Source organism: Canis aureus, chromosome 28 (assembly GCF_053574225.1).
Source record: "Canis aureus isolate CA01 chromosome 28, VMU_Caureus_v.1.0, whole genome shotgun sequence".
NCBI lineage: Eukaryota > Metazoa > Chordata > Mammalia > Carnivora > Canidae > Canis > Canis aureus.
The window spans coordinates 26,694,853-26,711,342 of NC_135638.1; the positions used below are offsets into that span (position 1 = coordinate 26,694,853).

A 16,490-nucleotide genomic window follows, 5' to 3' on the forward strand; every position below is an offset into this window, starting at 1 on the left:
TTTTTCACAATACTGGTTCTCAAAATAAAGGAACTTTGCTTTCTGTACAGAGTAAATCTTGCAAAGTTATTTTGACATGCTGCATTAAGCCCTAGGGGACAGTATTTTTGGATATGGAGCTGAGTGCAAAGTTGAAGTTGAAAAGGGACAAATGGAACTAGGGTTTCTATTATTAACACTTGGCTGAGTTGGAGCCTTAGCCTTAAATTTGGTAAGTTCAGCTGGTCATTTGGAGCCAGCAGGAGAAGCAAGGTCAGTGACTCTCTAGATACTTGTTTTTGTCTTTGCCATCAACCCACTTTGTGTCCTTGGAGGAGACTCTTCAAATCAAGTTCTTCATTTATGAAGTCAGAGTGGGTAGGGGTACAAAAGGAGCCCGGAAAAATGCAATATTTAATCAAGCCTTTATAATGCTTTGGTTATGTGGTATACATTGTACTGTGCCTAATAAATGATTTTTAATCAGGAGGATGCTTATGAAAGGGCTGAGGAAATATGGTAATTAGCACTATGGGACCAGATATAATTAAGTACAAATGGTGCTTCAAGGTCATCTGGTCCTAACATTTGCTTCATAGCAGGAGTAATTCCAACCATCATATTGAGTCCTTTCATTTGATTCTGCTGATCAGACTCTCTTGCTATTGGGATGAGGAATGTGTGTGTTTGTGATTTAATATTGTGCTATACTATACTATATATAGCTGTATTTTTAAGGTCTTACCCTGTACCAGGCATTGTGCAATAAATGCTTTGTGGGTATTAATTCATTTGATTGTCACAACAGCTTTATGAGTAGAATTTAAAAAGAGACACAATGTTTACTGCTCCTGTAATAAATTACTGATTATAATAAAAAATTGAAATAATTTCACACTTAACAGAAAAGTTGCAAGAGTAGTACAAAGAATTTTTTTCTCAAACTATTTGAGAGCAAGTTGCTGACGTGATGCTCCATAATCCTGAATGTCATGTGTACTACAATGACACCCATGCCTTGAAACTCACAGACCCAGTCAAGTCCGCCATCCTTTATAGTGAAGGGATTCAATCCGGGATCGAATGTTGCACTTAATGGTCATGTCTTTATAGATTCTTTTAGTCTGGAACAGTTCCTCATTCTTTTCTTGAGTTTTGTGATCTTGACACTTGTAAAGATTTTAGGCTACGTATTTTTTTTAAATATTTTATTTATTCATGAGAGAGAGAGAGAGAGAGAGAGGCAGAGACACAGGTAGAGGGAGAAGCAGGCTCCATGCAGGGAGCCTGATGTGGGACTCCATCCCAGGTCTCCAGGATCATGCCCTGGGCTGAAGGCAGGTGCTAATTCGCTGAGCCAACCTGGCTGCCCTAGCTACTTATTTTGTAGGATGCCCATTATTTTGTATTTGTCTAATAATTGTTCATGATTAGATTCAAACTACACTTTTTAAAGAAGGAATGTAACAGAATTGATGCTGTGTTCATTGTATTCTATCAGATAGTACACAATTTTATTTGTCTCATTGCCAGTAATAACCTTGATCCCTTGATTAAAATACTGCCAGGCCCATCATAGAGTTATTCTGTATCTCCTTCATAATAATTATTTTGTGGGAAAGTACTTTGAGACTACATAAATATTCCATTCCTCATCAAACTTTCACCCACTACTTTTAACATTCTTTGATTTCTTGGGTGAATTAATTACTACTCTCATGGTTACCAAATGATGATTTTCTGGTTGTATAATTCCCCTCACGTTCATCAGATGGCATCCCATTGTAAGGAAAAGCTTTCTCATCTATGTATGTAAGTATGTATGTATTATGTATGTCAGGATAGACTCATGGATTCTCATTTAATGGTTTATAATCTATTGCTATCATTATTTATTTTGACACTCATACGGTTCCAAATTGGGCTGTGGGAGCCTCTTTAAACTGGCTTCTATGTCCTTTTGATGTATGCCTATCACTCTGTAAACACTTCTTTAATATCTGAGACAACAAGATGCTGCAGGCTCAGCTTGTACTTTCCCTGCCTCAGCCCTGGAATCAGTCATTTCTGCAGGGCCCTGGGTTCCTTTTAGCAGAGAATAAATAGTATGTAGTGATCAGGATCTGGGTGCTAGATGTGCTCATTACTATTGAGGTCTCAGGTGGTTAGACCCTCTCAGTTCAGAGCTAGGGAGTTTGTGTGTGTGTATGTATACATATACATATACATATACATATACATATACATATACGTATACATATATACACACAGATACTAGACTTGTTTCTCTAAGTATTTATCTATAATGAAAGTCTTGAGTTTACATCAACACTTAAAATTGGATTTCATCAACATAGCATTTATTATAGTTTTCTTCCTGGCTCCCTTTATCCTCTGTATGTTTACATATTTTCCCAGTCTCCCTTGTGTGTATAAATCTTGCCAATCACCATATCCCCCTGCTCCACCCCTACTTTACTCTTTTCAATATAATGTCTTTTAAATTATTTTATTTTATTTTATTGAGAGATTGAGTGCATACATGAGCAGTGGGGAGAGGCAGAGGGAGAGGGAGAGAGAATCTTAAGTAGGCTCCAGACCCAGTGTGGAGCCTGTTGCAGAGCTCAATCTCACAACCCTGAGATCATGACCTGAGCTGAAATCAGGAGTCAGATGCTTAACCGACGGAGTCACCCATATGCCCCCAAATCTAATTCCTTTTAGATTAAATTATTCATAAAGGGAAAGAAGGAAGAAAAATTGCTAATTTTTTATTTAATGCCAGTGCTGGTAGAGTTTGTTACTAATTCTTTCTTTGGTTTTCATTGAAAAATGTTATCTCTACCATGTATGAGAAATAAGTTATATTTCCTCCTTGCATATCCATGTTAATGTAATCAGATTGCTCTAATTAGGATGCTTATCTACATGTAGCAGAGACCCCAAATAATGGTAGTTCAGATAAGAGAATTTTTTTCCAAGTTTTTAATTTTTTAAAAATAACACTAAACATTTATTGGTTGGGCACTGTTAATAAGTGCCTTATATAAGTGCACAGTCTTGATAACTCTAGCTTTTTAAGCAAATTCAGATACAAGTATTACCTACTTTAAACACCAGAACTGTCCTTCATGGTTTGCTTGTATCACTTTATATAAATTATGGCTCATTTTGGCTCAGTAGTGCTACCTCACTTAAATTGACATTTTATAAAGATAAAAGACAAGCATATTCATCAAATGTTAATTTTGCACAACAGCTACATTTTATATAACTTAGCCTGACAAAACTGTGGACTGTGAGTTTTCTGTGTCAAGTAGCATTTTGTGTGTGTGGTATTTTTCTGTGGTTCATCAAATTGTGGTTATAAGATGCAGAATCATATAGCAACAGGATCCCAAACTGAGAAGGGGTGGAGCAGTTCAGAGGAGGCCAAACTCAGAGGAAAAAGCTCCTGGACTCTAAACATATTGCTGCAAATGCTTATGTATGCTTTTTATGTAAAATGACTTTATTAATTGAGACCACATCCTGTGCCTGTCTGCTTATTGTGACATAACCAGATCACCTGATAGAATTGTTTCCTAACATAAAGGTTTTCAGATTCATGGAAATATGAAATCTGGCTTGATAGTCAACTAATTTCGATGCTAGTCTTGAAATTTTTGTCATGAGAATTTCCTTTGATTTTTCTGTGCTCATTTCCACCTTGCAAAATGGAAGCAACAGTACCAGCTTACACTTTTTGTTCAAGTATGATTTATGGCAGATACAGGAGATACCAGAGATTGTGTAGTCTACAGTTTTCCAGCTTTTTGAAAGCAATAGGTCTCTTTTTTTCTAGAGTCTGCACGTTAGAGCCTTTTTTAATAGCTATAGTTAAAAGGTTAGGGCAAATCTATTTTGCTAATAACCCACTCAGGCTTGGGGCCCGAGCCCTGGCCACTTTGGCTTCAGTTTTCCTTCGGAACTCCTGAGGTCTGCAGAGTACAGTTTGAAAGCCCCTGAGCTCATCCACCTCACCCCCATTTTATAGTTGAGAAAAACCCAGACCCAGATGTAAAATGACTTATCAGGAGTTGGACAGAGCATTTGCATTAGAGCTAAGATCCAATTGCTGGTCTTTTGATTCTCAACCAAGTATTCCTTCCATTTAACTAAGTTTTATTGTTATTTTCTATATTTACTCTTTTTAGAAAGCTCTGGAATTTGATTATTATCTGTATGTAGATGACATCATGCTTTTTAATCTATTCTTTTTTTTAATTAAGATTTATTTATTTATTTGAGAGAGAGAATGAAGGCATGCAGAAGTGTGGGGAGAGGCAGGGTAGAGAGAATCTTCAAGCATTTCCCTGCCGAGTGTGAGGGTGCCCCACCCTAGGGCTTGCTCCCACCACCCATGGGATCATGGTCCCAGCCAAAACCAAGACTCAGACACTTAACCGAATGAGCCACCCAGGTATTCCTCTATCATTCTTTTCTATTCTCTTTGCTGAAGTACATATCCATTTTTTTTTGTCACAAGAATGCTCATTCTTTTTTTTTTTTTTAAATTTTTATTTATTTATGATAGTCACAGAGAGAGAGAGAGAGAGGCAGAGACACAGGCAGAGGGAGAAGCAGGCTCCATGCACCGGGAGCCCGACGTGGGATTTGATCCCGGGTCTCCAGGATCGCGCCCTGGGCCAAAGGCAGGCGCTAAACCGCTGCGCCACCCAGGGATCCCCCAAGAATGCTCATTCTTGATTGAATTGCTGCCACCCAAAATAATATGGCAAAGAGCTTTGTAGTTATAGCTGCTCAATAGTAAGCTTCCTAGTTCAAAACACTATTCCCATTCTTTTTTCTGTTACTAATATTTAAGGTGATATTTGATGCCTCCTTTTCCTTTACTATCCACTCATTTACAATATCTAAGTTACCATAAATTATGTCAGATAAACAAATTGGATGTTGTACTTTTTTCTAACAACAAACTAAAACTGAGTATCAGCTACATGACCTTCTTGTATTGCACAATGAGAATACAGATGAATAAGACATAAGAGGCAGTCTTCCCTCTTCCTTTCCCTCCTTTCTACCTTCAGTTGTTGTCTTGAATTCACAAACTAATGGGAAAGTGAGGTCCCAATAATAGAGCCGAAGTCAACTGGACCATGAGATCTTTCTCACATGAGTCTTTTATTCCTGATTTTACTCATTCCGTGATTTGTGGGTTTCAGTTAGAATGGTTCATCAACCATGCTTTCACATTACATTCTTTGTCAATCTTTTTTGCTTTTATTATCCAGTGAATCAAAAACCAAGTACAGATATGAGTACTTAAAGACCTTTCATTATGTTTCTGCCACCCCTTCCATCCCAATAAGAGCATGTGCCTTCTATCCCCTTCTTCCTTCCCTCTGTCCCTTAACCAGACTCTCCTGTCAAGTCCTGCTTTCTTCTTAAAAGAAACTTTTTAGTTATCCCCACCTCTTGAATCAGTGGTACTGATATATTTTCCATCATGCTTTGTCTGGAAACATTGGTTTGTACATCTACCAACCTGAATCCTTTCTGATCTTCAAAGAAACATTCAAAATAAATTCTGCAGAAAGCTTTTATTAATCCAGTTCTACCTACCTCCACTAATAATCTTGTCAATGCCCAAGTTTCCATAGACACATTGGGAAGTAATATGACCTTTTATTTAAAGATTTGTACTGCTGAGTCTTTAATATTTTTTATATTGATGGAGGTTGAAAAAATACCCCTGTGAAATTATTGTATTTTGTGCAAGGATATTGATTGGGGAATTTTTCACAATATTATAGTTATAAACTTTGTGAATTATGTGACTGATCATGTTTTTTTTCTTTTTTGCATTAGCTGCCAGGAAGCTCAGAAGAAAATGTGTGGCTAATCAGAAAGTGGTTAGAATTTCACAGCATTTGCTGCTTTTTTTTTTTTAAACCCCAGTGGGTTTACCATTATTTTTTTTGCCCTATTACCCTTTGCCTCCTAATTTTCTTTGTATTTTTGTTTAATCTCACCATAAATAATTTTTTGTACATGTAAACCACCTTAATCCACTTTTGGAAAAAGGTATAACAAAACAAAGCATGATTGCTTCTTAAGCTATAGATTTAAATAGCTAAATGGAAAGCAAGACTGTAATTCTTGACATTCTGTGTGGCTTCAACTCAAGTGTAGGACTCCAGTGTGCACTTAGATATATTGGCCAAAGAGCCAAAGAGAAGACATTTCAAATTCAAAGTAATATTATTTATTTGGGAAGATTTTAGAAAATTTTTGGAAAGTGTGTAAGGAAGCTGCTTGTTTCTGTTTGGAGCTTTGATTTTTATGTTTTTTCTTTCAAAATCTACTTTAAATGATACATTTCCTCTGGAAGAACTAGTTGTAAAACTTATAAAGTTGTATTGGATGATCAATAGACAAATTTGCTTTTGAAGTTGGCTTATATGTATGCATTATCTAAAACCTGCTTACCAGTGCTATAATCTGTGCTGTTGTAAATTCAAGTGTGATGTCTCATGATGTTAAAGAAACTGCAGTTGGAAAAGTGGATGTGTTCTGTTGATGCTAATCAAAGTGACAAATAGTGTTTCACTGGAAAAAGCAGCTGGTAAGCAAAAATTTTAGGAAGTGATTAGGAAACTGGAGACAAAAAACAAACAAACAAAAAACAACCAAAAAACAAAAACACCCAGGCCCTTGGTCAACCAACAAGCACTTATGGAGCATACATGGTATGTAAGGAGTTTCTTTCTCACATGTGATTTATAGCAAATAAATTATATCAGATGGTATCTCTAAGAGGATTTTCTACATTGGCATGCCCAAAAGCAACTGGAAATAATGACTTTAATTATTCAGTAAATGATAGGCATTAAAAAATCTAACCTTATCCAATGAAAACTATTTGAAGCCAATGAAAAAAGTTATCAGTATCCCATAAGCTCTGCTCTTAGACTGCAGATCCTGGGTTCTGGAAGTATGCTGCCCAGTGAGCACTGCCAAAAAAATTATTTTTGGAACCCTCAGCTGTTTTAAGGGATATAGAAAAATTTTCAGCTAATATAAAAGAGAGAGAGAGAGATCATGATGATGGTGATGATGATGATGGTAACATAAAGTCACCCACCATTTCTATAGACTTGCTCTGTGCCAGACACAGTGTTCAGCAGTGTAATTTGTTATCTCATTTAATCCTAACAACAACTCTTTGAGGTGGGTTTTATTATTTTCATATTTACAGATGAGGAAATAAAAGATAGGGAGTTTAATTGACAGGATAGGCTAACTGCTCTTAATACCTGAAGATTGTGTTGTTGTGTAACACAGTCAAGGTCTATTTCTCTTCAATGAAATGAAGGCCTAGGAGAGGACTGCTCTATTCCATGCAGCCTTTTGAGTGCATGTTCTTTTCATCTAGTAGCTGTGCCATCCTGAGGGTTCCAGGGTCCACTCCTGGATCCTCTGCACCTGGCTGGGAGCTGAGATTAGTCAATGTGTGGAGGACGAGTGCTTCTTTTTAACTGCTGCATCTGGGGGTGACACACATCACTTTCACTCATATTTCCTGGACAAAGACCCACCAAATTTCAAGGGAACCTGATACTTATGTGGTTCCAGAAAGAAGAAAAAACAGATACAATGAACATCTAGCTGGGGTTTCTAACAAGAGATTGTACCGAAGTCATATGGCTGCTAAGGAATACAGCTGAGATATAGACTCAGTGCTTTCCCCCTTCAGGAAAACATACTACAGGAACCCATAAGGCAAATATCCTTGTAGTCAAGGGACAAAATTATGCTGTTGAGCTTAAGATTTATTTATGTTATATTTGAACTAAGGAAGGGACCTAAATATATAGGTTAAGTTTATTGCTGCTAAGAGGAGAACATTAATTGCTTCTGTGAAATGGGCTTGAAAAGGTCCAATGGGATTTTAAGAGTCTGACAGTCTATTAAATAATAATGAACTCTAAGACCCCCTGCTATATTAGTGGCAGAAGGCATTTAATAGAGAACATTTGGCTGGATTCATTCACAAGGAGATACATGTCTCCTATGATAATTCACTCACGAACAGTAAGAGAAATAGGTAGATTTTGTTAAGGACAAAAATTTTATGCAGTCACAAATGATAAAAGAAATGGGTAGATTTTAACAAAACCACAAAATAGTTATGTCTTGTTTTATTTATTTTTTAAGATTTTATTTATTTATTCACGAGAGACACACACACAGAGAGAGAGAGAGAGAGAGAGGCAGAGACACCGGCAGAGGGAGAAGCAGGCTCCATGCAGGGAGCCCGATGTGGGACTCGATCCGGTGTCTCTAGGATCAGGCCCCGGGCTGAAGGCGGCGCTAAACCACTGAGTCACCTGGGCTGCCCTGTGTTTTAAATAAATCCATGTGTGTACTGGGTTGGATCAAATGAAAAGGCCAATATGTGATTATTTTTGACCTACAGAAAGGCCATTCACATGGTTTAACCTAATACTTCTAGGAATTAAATGTCTACATTAACTGCTAATCTACAGTAGATACATTATTTCATAGTGCAAGCTCAGTGCCTATCAAATAGTCTTATTTTGCCCATAGGAAATTCCAAGTTAAAATGACCCTCAGATATTCTAAATAGGGAGACTGCCCAGCCTCTGTTGGCCAGGGCAGTAAGTAGCATTCTTCATGAACGGGTTAGACCAGGACCTCTTGAGGTGGGACTGTGCTTGCCCCTCCTTACATTTCTATGTTCTCACTGTTCCAAAAAGTGCCCTACTTCATTCACTTTAGTCAGTTTGGGTTTTTTTTTTTTTTTTTTTTTTTTGAAAGGAGCTTTTAAGTGTAAATGTTTAGAAGGGAAATTGTCCAATGAATCACTATCAAATAATAACACCTTTGTTTGCTAGCACAGTATAAGGCTGCCACATCCTCAGACAGGAAATAGAGAAGTTTTTTGAAGAGGAGTCATGTGTTAGAAGTTTCGGGCTTCAGGGGATCCCTGGGTGGCGCAGCGGTTTGGCGCCTGCCTTTGGCCCGGCGCGTTCCTGGAGACCCAGGATCGAGTCCCACGTCCACGTCGGGCTCCCGGTGCATGGAGCCTGCTTCTCCCTCTGCCTGTGTCTCTGCCTCTCTCTCTCTCACACAGTCTGTGTGACTATCATAAATAAAAAAAATAAAAATAAAAAAGAAGTTTCGGGCTTCAGAAGCACTAGGCCGACCTCAGTTTGAGGATGCTGTGTAACTGCTGTGATTGAGGATCAGAGTTACTGGATGGAAAAGGGTATAGAGAAAGGGAACTGAAGTGATGTTGGAGATAAGTTCAGCTCGGTAACAGTTTTGTGCAGGGCTGATTTTACAATGACTGTGATGTCTGCAGAAGAACTTACTTTCTCTCTCTTCTCTACCTGCTGATTCTGAAAATCTCCTATTGGTTATAAAAAATTTCTGAAGTGTGGTATACTAATAGTCCCAGCCTGAATAGCTGAAATGACGTCTACTTCTAACTCCCAAGAAAATAAAAAAGCTGCATGGAAAGAGGTAAAGTATCTGGCAAGGAGCGGTTAGGAAGGTAAATGTTTTTTGGCCACATTTCCTGTGTTTTCTTGATTCATGTTTTCTCTTCTGTTGTCCTCAAACTGTTCTCTTTTGCCCACCACTCAGCTTTTCCTTTTATTGCTCTAAAATCAATGTTATGAATGATATTGGGACCTCTTAATGTTTGAGTGCTCAGTCCTTGACATCTTTTATTATTCTATTTTTGTTCCCTTGGGAATCTCATTAAGTCTCATGGCTTTAAATATAAGCTTAAGAGTCTCAAACTTATATATCCATTTTGGATTTCCCACCCCTATCTTCTGACTGGAATATCTGACTTGAGTGTCTTTCTCCATTGTCTAGTAGATATGTCAAATGCAATGCAAACTACATTTCTAACTTTCTGCTAGGCTGTTCTACACATTGCCTTCCCCTTCTCTGTGGATGGCAATTCCATCTTTCTGGTGGCTCAGGCCAAAAATCTTGGAAAACATAGTATTCTCTCTCTCTCTCTCTCTCTCTTTCTCATATTCCACATCTGTCAAAATGTCATTGATGTCACATTAAAAAATTAAAAACTCTATGCCCAGAGTTATATTGAGACAATATAATATAATCTGTTTTCTGTGTTACTGCAGTGGGCTCCTAACTGGTCCCCAGTTTTTCTTTCCACCCATTTCCAGCACCCCAGCCAGAATGGTCAAACCTCATCTCTGCCCAGTGAAGTGCTCCCTATGGCTGAAGTTCACACATTGGCCCTAAGGCCCTGTGGCCAACTCTACCTCACTCACCTCCATGATATCTCATAACTCATCCTTTTCTTGTCTTTCTCTCACTCCACTATAGCCATATGGATTTTCTGATGTTCCATGATCAGGATGGACACAAGCTTAGCTTAGGGTCTTTCTGCTGGATGTTCCCTCTGCCCCTAGATATACACATAGAAACTCCCTCACCACCTGTAAGTTTTTGCTAACATTTCATCTTTTCAATGAAGCCTACTCTGGCTACTTTGAAGAAAGCTGTAACTCTTCTTCCTGTCCTGACTCTACAGATCTGTTCAGCTTTACTGTTTTCCATAATATGTACCACCTTCCAATATTATATGCTAATATATTATTTCATGTAATTTACCTTTTTATTTAAGCTTTTGTAATCTGTCTCTTTTTTTAATAATAAATTTTTTATTGGTGTTCAATTTACCAACATGCAGAATAACAACCAGTGCTCATCCCATCAAGTGCCCCCTTCAGTGCCCGTCACCCATTCACCCCCACCCCCCGCCCTCCTCCCCTTCCACCACCCCTAGTTCGTTTCCCAAAGTTAGGAGTCTTTATGTTGTGTCTCCTTTTCTGATATTTCCCACACATTTCTTCTCCCTTCCCTTCTATTCCCTTTCACTATTATTTATATCCCCCAAATGAATGAGAACATATAATGTTTGTCCTTCTCCGATTGACTTATTTAACTCAGCATAATACCCTCCAGTTCCATCCACGTTGAAGCAAATGGTGGGTATTTGTCATTTCTAATGGCTGAGTAATATTCCATTGTATACATAAACCACATCTTCTTTATCCATTCATCTTTCGATGGACACCGAGGCTCCTTCCACAGTTTGGCTATTGTAGCCATTGCTGCTATAAACATCGGGGTGCAGGTGTCCCGGCATTTCATTGCATCTGAATCTTTGGGGAAAATTCCCAACAGTGCAATTGCAAGGTTGTAGGGCAGGTCTATTTTTAACTCTTTGAGGAACCTCCACACAGTTTTCCAGAGTGGCTGCACCAGTTCACATTCCCACCTACAGTGCAAGAGGGTTCCCTTTTCTCCGCATCCTCTCCAGCATTTGTGGTTTCCTGCCTTGTTAATTTTCCCCATTCTCACTGGTGTGAGGTGGTATCTCATTGTGGTTTTGATTTGTATTTCCCTGATGGCAAGTGATGCAGAGCATTTTCTCATGTGCATGTTGGCCATGTCTATGTCTTCCTCTGTGAGATTTCTCTTCATGTCTTTTGCCCATTTCATGATTGGATTGTTTGTTTCTTTGGTGTTGAGTTTAATAAGTTCTTTATAGATCTTGGAAACTAGCCCTTTATCTGATACGTCATTTGCAAATATCTTCTCCCATTCTGTAGGTTGTCTTTTAGTTTTGTTGACTGTATCTTTTGCTGTGCAAAAGCTTCTTATCTTGATGAAGTCCCAATAGTTCATTTTTGCTTTTGTTTCTCTTGCCTTTGTGGATGTATCTTGCAAGAAGTTACTGTGGCTGAGTTCAAAAAGGGTGTTGCCTGTGTTCTCCTCTAGGATTTTGATGGAATCTTGTCTCACATTTAGATCTTTCATCCATTTTGAGTTTATCTTTGTGTATGGTGCAAGAGAGTGGTCTAGTTTCATTCTTCTGCATGTGGATGTCCAATTTTCCCAGCACCATTTATTGAAGAGACTGTCTTTCTTCCAGTGGATAGTCTTTCCTCCTTTATCGAGTATTAGTTGACCATAAAGTTCAGGGTCCACTTCTGGGTTCTCTATTCTGTTCCATTGATTTGTGTCTGTTTTTGTGCCAGTACCACACTGTCTTGTTGACCACAGCTTTGTAGTACAACCTGAAATCTGGCATTGTGATGCCCCCAGCTATGGTTTTCTTTTTTAAAATTCCCCTGGCTATTCGGGGTCTTTTCTGATTCCACACAAATCTTAAAATAATTTGTTCTAACTCTCTGAAGAAAGTCCATGGTATTTTGATAGGGATTGCATTAAACGTGCAATATTAATTTTCACAATATTAATTCTGCCAATCCATGAGCATGGAATATTTTTCCATCTCTTTGTGTCTTCCTCAATTTCTTTCAGAAGTGTTCTATAGTTTTTAGGGTATAGATCCTTTACATCTTTGGTTAGGTTTATTCCTAGGTATCTTATGCTTTTGGGTGCAATCCAATATCCCTGATGAACATGGATGCAAAAATTCTCAACAAGATACTGGCCAATAGGATCCAACAGTACATTAAGAAAATTATTCACCATGACCAAGTAGGATTTATCCCCGGGACACAAGGCTGGTTCAACACCCGTAAAACAATCAATGTGATTCATCATATCAGCAAGAGAAAAACCAAGAACCATATGATCCTCTCATTAGATGCAGAGAAAGCATTTGACAAAATACAGCATCCATTCCTGATCAAAACTCTTCAGAGTGTAGGGATAGAGGGAACATTCCTCAACATCTTAAAAGCCATCTACGAAAAGCCCACAGCAAATATCATTCTCAATGGGGAAGCACTGGGAGCCTTTCCCCTAAGATCAGGACAAGACAGGGATGTCCACTCTCACCACTGCTATTCAACATAGTACTGGAAGTCCTAGCCTCAGCAATCAGACAACAAAAACACATTAAAGGCATTCAAATTGGCAAAGAAGAAGTCAAGCTCTCCCTCTTCGCTGATGACATGATACTCTGCATAGAAAACCCAAAAGCCTCCACCCCAAGATTGCTAGAACTCATACAGCAATTTGGTAGCGTGGCAGGATACAAAATCAATGCCCAGAAATCAGTGGCATTTCTATACACTAACAATGAGACTGAAGAAAGAGAAATTAAGGAGTCAATCCCATTTACAATTACTGCCCCCTTTAATGATGGACTAGATAATTTGGGCCAACACTCCTACTGACATTGACTCAAAGAGCTTGATAAAATATTTAAAAATCTTCAAAAAAGCCCCTAAGACCTGACGAAATAGTAAAGAACTACCTTGCCAAGACCTGCGAGAAGACAGTAATACAGAACATGAGCCTGGCATTGAGATCACTTTTGCGTGGTAGGCAACATTTGCCAACCTAGAACAGGTGGCTGAAAGGATAAGTACTGACTGTGATACCCTCAGAGTATGGGGGACCCTAAACTAGAGTTCAGTGATACCAAGAATGGGGGTCCATGGGAACACCAGTTGTGGATGGGGGACCAAAAGGCTGCACCCTAGGAATGAGAGTGAATCAGACATAAAGCAACTCTTGCATGGATTCCAAGCAGCTTCTAGGCATCCATGGGCCCCAAAACTTCAAACCTTGAAGTTTCATCAAATGGAGCCTAGATGGTCAATGCAACTTGAGCTCCTAGCAGAAGCAAATGAAAATCTTCTCTTAGAGGAGGACAAAGGTCATCCTCAGCCTCATAACTTTAAGACATTTTTTTTCCAACTATGATGTCCACTACACTGTTAAAGGTAACAGAGAGAGACAAGAAAAGATGACTAAGAGACCACTGAAACAGATCCATGGGACATCTGCTGAGTAGAATTACCAGAGGCAGACCAACACAAACCATGTTTATTATGCTTATGGAGGTAAAACTCAGCCTTAAATATTTCATGAGGAAACTGGAAACATAAAGACCTATATTTCAAATTTGAAAGAGTGAACTAGAAGTTCTAAAATTGAAAAACATAATAATCAAACTGGAAGTGGTTTTGCCTCCAGTAATGTTCTCTAACAATGAAATATTCTATATTGAAATGATGCAGTGCTGGTGAGTATTTCTTTTCTTTTCTTTTTTCTTTTTTTTACTTTTCCTGATTATGCTTTTATCTAACCTTGGATTTTTTTCTAATATTTTTCTGGCTAATCAAGTTTAAGGTGAGATATAAAGTAATTGTTAAATATTATTATATTGGGATGCCTGAGTGGCTCAGTGGTTGAGCATCTGCCTTCGGCTCAGGGTGTGATCCTGGAGTCCTGGGATCAAGTCCCGCATCGGGCTCCCTGCATGGACTCTGCTTCTCTCTCTGCCTGTGTCTATGCTTCTCTCTCTGTGTGTGTCTCTCAGGAATAAACAAATAAAATCTTTAAAAAATATGATTATATTTTCCTTCTCAATGTTAAATTTTCATTCTCAATGCTCTTTTGCGACAATTTAGTGATAGTTATCTTGTGTTTTGTTTTTGGTTTTAGAACTGTTCTACAGTTACTCCTTTTATATGTAGACATAAGAGGATTTTTATTTTTTGCCTTTATTTTTTATTGCAGTATTTCTTGTTAGATAACTAAATTTAAACATCCATGATCCCTACTACATAGTACTTTTGGAACAAAAGTTTTCTTAAGTCTTCTTATATTTTCTCCTTTGATAATTGGTTAACTTAGTCAGCTATGAGAATTTCAAGAGTATCAGGATTTTAGAGTGAGAAGAAGAGCTGAAGCCAAAATTTCAGTCCTTTACTCTTCATTTTAGAGAATCCTGTGGCTTTGAAGATGCTGAGTTAATTGTTGATATCAGACTCACAGCTGACTTATGTCACTGATATCAGAAGGCTCAACAAAGCAATTCTCTTGTCCTTTGAAGGCATTTGTTTAACTGTGGTATTGGTTATTACATTTTCAGAGAGTTTTATAACCCTGAGATTGCATATTTGAAAGAGACTGTACTGGAAGAAGACACACCAGATGGCATAAAGGGGGAAAAAGCCAATCTAATCTAAAATGTGGTAATAAATGAATTTTTATTTAATTAGTATGCTAATGATTAATAGGAAAGTCAATACAACTGACACCAAAGATATATTAGACATGTATTATAATAAACACTCTGATTTGTGCTGCTATAGTCTGTCAGATTGACATATCCCTGCTTGTGTTTTATGTGACACAGGAGTAAAGAAAAAGTATCTATTGTCACCAGGTGTACACTGAATGGTTGCTTTATTCGAACAACTTCCATCTTACTTCCTGAGGAGCAGCATTATAGTACCCAAGTGTCCTGAAGGATTTGATACAACAGCAAGCGTTTTGAGGTAGAGCCAGTGATTGAGCCAGGTGAGTGGCACCGTTGTGGTTGTAGGTGTTCCGTATGTTTGCAGATCAAATCCCTGATCCCAGTGGGTGAGGCTTAAAGAGAAGAGTCAAGCTCCCAGGAGGAAAAGATTTGAAACCAAATAAATCAGAGTTTCAGGGGTCCAGATGAGTGGATTGGGATTCAGATGAGGGTGCCTGCTCATGGTGGAAGGAGAAGGGAACCTGAGAGTAAATTAAAAAAGACAGAAGGACAGTCACACAGATGAGTAAACCACAACTGGGGCTTCCAGGAGGAGCTTCCACCAGACATCTCCAAGCTGGGAATATTCATCCTGGAGACTGTGCATGTGATCCATTGGAGGAAAGAAGGGATGTACTAGCACTGTCATTTATATATATTTTTATCCTCATTCTCTAAAAATTCACCCTTCTATGTATGTCTTATGATGTATATAACTTGTGTGTAATTTACATGTAAATGAAGGTACATGTATACGGGTGCATGCTCCCCTAGTGGGGTGTTACCATCTCATGCCTAGGTACAGGGAGATTATTAGTCCACTGGCTAATCCAACTTTGTGCAGGTGTACAGAGTTGGGTCAAAAATCCAATGGGACTGGGGAGCCTGGGTGGCTCAGTGGTTTAGACCACCTTCAGCTCAGGGCCTGATCCTGGAGACCTGGGATCAAGTCCCACGTCAGGCTCCCTGCATGGAGCCTGCTTCTCCCTCTGCCTGTGTCTCTGCCTCAGTCTCTCTCTCTCTCTGTGTCTTTCATAAATAAATAAAATCTTAAAAAAAAAAAAAAGGACTGAACCTATAGGTGAGGGGCTGCTCAGTCAGTGCTGAGAGGTAATCAGAGTATGGCCTGGCAAAGTTTGAGAATCATGTCCATTTTCTTGACTTAGGCCCACCTGTCCTTCCTTCTCTCCCTGCTCATTTCCTCCCTCTTCTTCCTTCCTTCCTTTTTTCCTTTCCTCCCCCCATCTCTTTTTTTGCAAGTACTTAGTCCTAATAGGATCTAGTTCTTTAATTCTTTACTTTTCTATGAGAATTTTTAACAACTAACAAAATATTATTTATACATATGAGAGCATGATCTTATATTCTTTGGGATTTTAGCAACTTATCAGAAATACAGAAATCTCTTTTAGATGTCTTTTCTTTCAGA

At 38.5% G+C, this 16,490-nt stretch overlaps 1 protein-coding gene across 26 annotated transcripts in view; it reads left to right on the forward strand.

Annotated features, from left to right (window-relative positions):
- LOC144300571 (uncharacterized) overlaps positions 1 to 16,490 on the forward strand; it is a 227,658-nt gene that overhangs the window by 40,358 nt on the left and 170,810 nt on the right. For 24 of the 26 annotated variants that reach the window (XR_013367287.1, XR_013367284.1, XR_013367285.1 and 21 more), the window contains one exon: positions 15,179 to 15,342. The exons of 1 other annotated variant lie outside the window; for it this stretch is intronic. The gene's annotated coding sequence lies outside the window, so the exon portion shown is untranslated. The remainder of the gene's footprint in view (positions 1 to 15,178; positions 15,343 to 16,490) is intronic. One more of the 26 variants, XM_077876798.1, reaches the window with a different exon arrangement.